Source organism: Malurus melanocephalus, unplaced genomic scaffold (genome assembly GCF_030028575.1).
Source record: "Malurus melanocephalus ecotype Western Australia unplaced genomic scaffold, MMel_1.1 scaffold_272, whole genome shotgun sequence".
Taxonomy (NCBI): Eukaryota; Metazoa; Chordata; class Aves; order Passeriformes; family Maluridae; genus Malurus; species Malurus melanocephalus.
In genome coordinates this window covers 262261-269297 of record NW_026623504.1, presented here as the reverse complement: position 1 = coordinate 269297, position 7037 = coordinate 262261, and positions in this window count along the sequence as shown.

The window sequence follows — 7037 nt, the reverse complement described above, 5'->3', positions numbered from 1 at the left end:
AAAGAGCTCAGGGGTTCTGGAGGGTCTCCTTCTCTCCAAGCCTTGCTGATAATTTGGTTTCTCCCTTCCATAAATCCCAAACCCAGAGGGAATTTGGGATGTTTCCTCTTTGGGAATGGCTCCTGCAAAGAGTTTTGTGTTTGGCTGAGGAGACTTCATCTTCCAAGCAGCAATTTGCTTCCCTCCTCTCCTCTTGTTTATGAGGAAACCATAAAATCCCTTTCTGCACTTAAACTCATTCTGGTGAYGCTCTAAATTCTATGCTTAAGGATGCATTTAATTAAAGATTGACTATGGCATAAAGTGGAGGTTAATTAAATACCAATCAATTCCTGTATAAAATACATATAAAGGGGCTTTGACTCAGGCAGTAAAAGGATCTCCAGGAGGAGATTCCCCTCTTGCTCACTGCACAGAGGCTTCCCACACTCTTTTGCTTATTATGTTTGCCATTCAGGATATTGAAGTCCTGCAGAAAAGCTTCTTTTATGGAAACAAAGCCATGGTCTGACCCAYTCCTGCTGCTCAGAAGAGACTTCACAGGGACTTTTCCATCACTCTTTATTATGGTGATGTTGGTGTAATTAGACAAAAATCTCATTGATGAAAGAATATTTTTTTTGTTTTCCCAAATATTTTTCAGAAGGTCCTTTATAGACACATCAAATGAATCCAGAGTATCTAAAATTAATAAAATAAGGTGACTTTTCACAGAACAAGTGGTTAAGCTGTAAATGCCTCATTGCAGGGTGTTGTGTGTGCTGAAGTTTAGGTGAGCTCCAGGGAGGAGAGAAGTTTTGGAGGGAGTTTGGAGTTTCTGCAAGAGGATTCAGCATAGGAGAAACCTCATGAATTTTTTTCCCCCTGTTCTGTGTTCCCATGAGGGAACATTTTGGGACTCAGTGGGAGATTTCRGAGAAATTTGGAGTTTGTGCTCCTKCACTGGGGGCCTTTAAGGTGTGGTCAAATGGACAGATCTTGAAATAAGGGGTCTAAAAATTTACAGTGGGTCAAGAGCAGGGTTTAGTCTCTTCTAACTAGAACTAATTCTTTAGAAGACCCTTAAAGAATGGCTTTAACATGCTCACTGTTAGTGCTTCAGGAACACAACATGGTGAAAAGCAAAGTTATCCTGCCTTAGAGTATGGCTTTCTTTTAAATAATTAAAAACCCTTGATTTTAAAAATGTTTAGAACTTTTTTTTGTTGGGCATTCCCATGTTCAAACTACCAAAACGAAACGTATCAGTTTTAGTCAGGAGCAAAACAATATAATATAGAAATATTTTCATTTTCAGTCCCATTAATAATAATATTGTGGTTTTGTTTCTTATAAATCCCCTGGAATCAAAGCTTTTCTCACTGGGTCTTTTAGAGATTTCCACCTCTTTTAGAAATCTGCTTTACATGGCTGCAGTGATGCCCTTCCAAGGAGCTCAAGGCCCCTGCTCAGCATGGCACTTCCCCTTAAAAACATTTTTCCAGCCCTGCAGAAGGAGAAAAGTGAACTCAAACCTGTGAAAAACCAGCCTGGGATGCAGCAGTCCCTGCCAGACGAGGCCCAGGTAGCAGAAATGAAGTTGGAAGTTAATTGTTGCTGCTGCTGAAGGGCCCAGGTTAGCTGCTGTCATTACACTAATTTTTGTGCCGTCTCTGTGACCTTCACATCACATTAACAGTTTTATATTATGTTAGCAAATTGCTCTGCCAGAGCTGCAAGTCTGATTGCATTCTGAAGGTCATTAATATGATATGAAAATATTATTGTATTCTCTCCTTTCATATTTTATTAGTGATATGGAAAGCAATAAAGGAGCTGATTTTTGCTGGGAGGTTCCCCAGGGAAAGATGCTCTACAGCAGTGGTGTCCCACACTGGCTCCTAATCCAATCTCAACGGGAAGTTCAATTTCCTCATCATTAATTATTTAGCTGTATTTAACTGCTGTAAATTCTCAGATTAATTTTTTTTTAACTGTTGAGTTTGATGACCTCCAAAGACATTGGTATTAACCAGTGCAATGTGAAACGCAGTCGCTCCATGAAAATGGAACCCCCTCTTCCACAAGGATTTGTGTGAAGGCATAATAACAGCAAATTTATTTTTTTTTTCTGCTGCAACACTGAAGGTTTATTTTATTGCCACTTTTGGTGCAATTCAGAGTTGCAGCATGGACAAGGAAGGTGGTGGCAGTGGGACAGTCCCTCAGGATGGTTTTGATGGTCCCTGCACTGGAGCTTTTGGACTTTCCCAGTCCAGGGAAAGTTGCTTCACTCCCACAGCTCAGTCTGTGCCCCAAAAAATTCATTAATCAGACAATGAAGAGTGGAAAAATCCTRAAATGTGAGCAATGGGTAAAACTGATCAGTCACTGAGCAGAGCCATGGGGGAAGGCAGGAACTTGGGGCAGGTTTTGGATGTTATTTAAAAACAACGATGCTTTGGGCTTGCAGAAAAGAGGGTTAGAAACTTTAAACAGACTTTAACAGGAAAGAAAAGGCATTGCTTGGAAAGACAAATGATTTTTGAGTTAGAAGTGCTATTTTAGAGTAACTTCAGCCAGAAGGGTGACTTTGATAAGCAGCAAGTGGAACGTTTTAATGCTTTAACAGCCTTTAACTCACCCTYAGAACGACACCTAAGAGCACTTTATCAAATGCTACCCACAACAATATTGAATTACGACATCGCAGCGCCCAGATGTGCGGGTTTAACATGATTTTGCCAAGCAGAATGTTTTAATGTCGGGATTTATGCCTTTTCCCTGCTGCTCCCGGTTCATTGAGATGGCTGAGATTGGGAGCGCCCCAGATCCCGGGGAAAGGTTTGCCGTGGGGATGGAGGGGTCAGAGCGGGCAGGAAAGTTGTTCTGGAGGTTTCCCCGGGATGGGGAACATTCGGGGGGATTGATGAGCGGCACAGAATGAAAAGGGGGGCCTGGGATCGCTCGGAGAGCGGAGCGGGGATGGAGAGAGTGGCAGCGCTCGGGAACGGCTGCAGGTGGAGCTGCTGCCCCGAGAGCGGCACCGAACCCGAACAGCCCTAAAACTGCACCCCAAAACTGCCCAAAACCTGCCCCTAATAGCCCCAAAACGGCACCCCAAAACGGCACCCCAAAACGGCACCCCAAAACGGCACCCCAAAAGGGCACCCCAAAACTGCCCCGAACGGCCCCAAAACTGCACCCTAAAACTGCCCCGAACGGCCCCAGAACGGCACCCAAAACTGCTCCGAACAGCCCCAAAACTGCACCCCAAAACTGCCCAAAATCTGCCAAAAACTGCTCCCCAAAACTGCACCCCAAAACTGCCCAAAACGGCACCCCAAAACTGCCCCGAATGGCCCCAAAACGGCACCCAAAACTGCCAAAAACTGCACCCCCAAACTGCTCTGAACTGCTCCGAAACTGCACCCCAAAACTGCACCCCAAAACTGCTCCGAACGGCCCCAAAACTGCCCCGAGCGCCCCCAATGCTGCACCCCAAAACTGCCCTGAACGGCACCAAAACTGCCCCAAACAGCCCCAAAAGGGCATCCCAAAACTGCCCGAAACTGCACCCCAAAACTGCCCTGAACGGCCCCAAAACATCACCCCAAAACTGCCCAAAAATGCATCCCAAAACTGCCCCGAACAGCCCCAAAACTGCTCCAAACGGCTCCAAAATTGCAGCACAAAACTACCCCGAACGGCCCCAATCCTGCATCCCAAAACTACCCTGAACGGCCCCAAAACTGCCCCGAACAGCCCTAAAACTGCACCCCAAAACTGCCCCAAACACAGCACCATTCCTGTACCCACGGCACCCATCCCGTACCCCAAAACTGCCCCAAACACAGCACCATTCCTGTACCCATGGCACCCATCCCGCACCCCAAAACTGCCCGAACTGCCCCAATCCTGCACCCCAAAACTGCCCCGAATGGCCCAAAAACTGCTCCAAAACTTCCCTGTCCTCAACACCCATCCTGCACCGAGCCCTGCTGAGGGTTTCAGCTCTGATCCTGAGCACCTTCTCCACTCTGTGCCATGCACCCCAAAACGCTGCACCCCAAAACGCCGCACCCCAGTGCAGACCCTGCACCCCAAAAAACCGCACCCCAGTGCAGACCCTACACCCCACTGTGCCCCTCACTGAGGGTTTTGCTCCCCGTGGCTCCTCCAGGGTCACGGTGATTGCTGTGCCAGTCTGATCCATCCCTGCCCTCTGGCAGTGTGACCCCATTCCCTGTGTCCTGTCCCTCCATCCCTTGTCCTCTCCAGCTCTCCTGGAGCCCCTTTATGCCCTGGAAGGTGCTCTGAGCTGTTCCTGGATCCTTCTCCTCTCCAGGTGAGCTCTCCCAGCCCTGCAGCAGCTCCATCTGGGCTCCTCCGGGCTCCTCCAGCATCTCCAGCTCCTTCAGGCTGGGATCCCCAGGTTGGGGTCACACTGGGCAGGGCACTGTCCCCTCCTCTCCTGGGACAGCCCAGACCAGGCTGGCACCCCTGAACTCGTCCCTTCGGCCGTGTCCCCACTTGTGCAGGGCCCAGGGTCACCCCAGGGGTGTCACCGGGTCACTGCCACACAGGACATGCCCGTGGCACCGTCTGTCCCTAAATGTGGGGCTGTAAAACTCCAGGAGAGCCGAGGACAGAGCAGCCAAACCACGCTGGGATTTTATCGACAATAACAAAGCGCTTTGGGGTCTCTTACAGGAGAGAGGAGCGTGTGGAGCTGCACAATGTGCTCTGAGACAGCAGTGCTGAAGGTAAGAACCCGTGGACTGAGCCATATTTCATCACAAACACAGCCCTTTAACCAACAAACTTGTTCTGGGAAAGATTCCAACTCCGACAAGCTCTGGCCTTGTGGGGTGGTGGGATCTCTCATGCCAGGAGCATCAAAGGAGTCTCTGGAGATGCTTTAGCARAGGACAGGAGCCTGGGAGGGAGACTTCAAAATCCTGGCCAGGGTACAAATAAAATACACTTTGGTCTTAAATTAATGTAAAATTTTATGAAACTGTCTCTTGGAGATTATTCCCAGGGCGGAGGTAAAAAACAAACAAGCAAACAAAAAGCAACAACAACAATAAAAAAAAAATGCCTGGCTGGTGTCCACAAAGAACAAGTGCTGTGGTTCCTAACCTCTGAATGACATTGTCCTCCAGGAACCGCCTCTTCTGGAAGATTCCACATCACCAGGCTTTATCTGCATCCTCTGTTCAAAAAATAGGGAGGCATTCCAGGTCTCTGAAAAAAAAAAAAAGAGAATTTGTGCTTTGACTAAACACTGATTTATGCAAAACTTTTCCTGGGCGAGTCCTGCCAGGGCTGTGTCCACTCTCTGCACCTCGTGGGGCTCCATCAGCAGCTCCAGGCTCACCCCAAAAGCCAAACTCCCCTTCCAGGGCCTCCCAGGGCTGGGATGGGACGGGCCCATCCTGGGAAGCAAACAAGAAACACAAAGCAAGAGGAGGAAAAAAAAAACAAAAAAAACAAACCAGAAAAAAACCCAAGCAAATACAGCTTGAGAAGAGAAGGAATTAAAAGATAATAATAATAATGACAAATTTTAATTAATAAGTGGCTAATTAATTTTCTAAGCACCATAAAATTGCCATAGCAGCCTAATTGCTTTGCTCTTCTCGCCAGCAGGCAGGGAGGAGATGAAGAGCCCAGGGGACAGCACCAGGGACACCGGGAGAACACCAGGGATACAGGAACAGTATCAGGGACACAGAAATCACACCAGAGACACAGGGACAGCACCTGGGACACAGGAATTACACCAGGGACACGGGGACAGCACCTGGGATACAGGGATACAACCTGGCCTGCAGTGAAATTCCAGTTTGCCATGACTCTGGAGAAGCATGCTCTCACTGCCCTCTCACTGCCCCTTTTGAAAATATTTTTGACTTCACGCCAGCAGAGATTATTGGGTTTGTGCTTTTCACTCTGTAACAACCACGTATTTAGAGGAAAATACTTACAGGAGCTCAGGCTGTGGAGATGCCATTCCCAAAGCCACGGGAGCTCCTTTTGGTGCCTTCCAGAAGGGTCCACGATCCCTCTGACTCCAGGGATTTGTGTGTCTGGGCTGCCTGGTTCAGGTGTGCACAGTCCAGCCCCCTCCAGTTCGGGGCACTGCTCCAGGGCCATCCTGCTCACATTTGAAGTCATCATTCAATGAGATTGTGTTTTTTTTTCCTGGGCTGTTCGTGCTGTCAGTTGTGTGATGAGCAATTTGGATTTATCTGCACTGACCCCTCTCATGTGCTGGATGTGTTTTTAGGAATGACTCCTCTCTTTTCCTGAAGGTGCTAATCCATGAAACCACACCATGATTTGCCATAATCTTATTGCTAAATGAGATTTCAAACCATCCCACAATTTCTGGGGAAAAACCCCATGGCTGGTTGGGGGCTATGGGTTGTGTGGGGCACAGCACAAACACAATTTGTGCTGCTGACTCTTCTGCCTTTGCATATTTATCTTCCATCCCTAACAAACTTGTTTTTTCAGCACTTCTTTGTCATAAGGATGATGAGGATTAACTAAATACATGTAAACATAACCATAAAAAGGGGGGAAATTACACKGCGTGAGCAAACCTGATACTCTTCCCAGTTCATTAGAATTTAATGAAGAAATACTCAGTGCCCAACAGGGGAATCCTAATTCATTATGTCTTTTGAATTCTCATTAAGCATATTCATGGTGACTACTGGAAACCTGCACCCTTTCAGCTCTGTTGTCCATTACCCTGACTAATAAATAGTCATTATACTTAAATACTGATGAGGAGACTCRAGCAAGTTTTATTCCTGTAATTAATTTTCCCTGGTTAGCTCCTGATGATTTTTTCCAGGGCTTTTGGTGGTGGCTGAATCAAATCCTTGCAGGTGAGGTCAGGGAGAAGATGCTTGGAAAGTGTTTTTGAGATGGAGAGGATGGAGCACAACAAAACCTCTCCACACCCTCCCAGGGCCACGTTTTCTGCACCTCGAGGATGTTGCTTTAGGTTTGAGGGGCTCTGCTGCTTTTTTTTTTTTTTT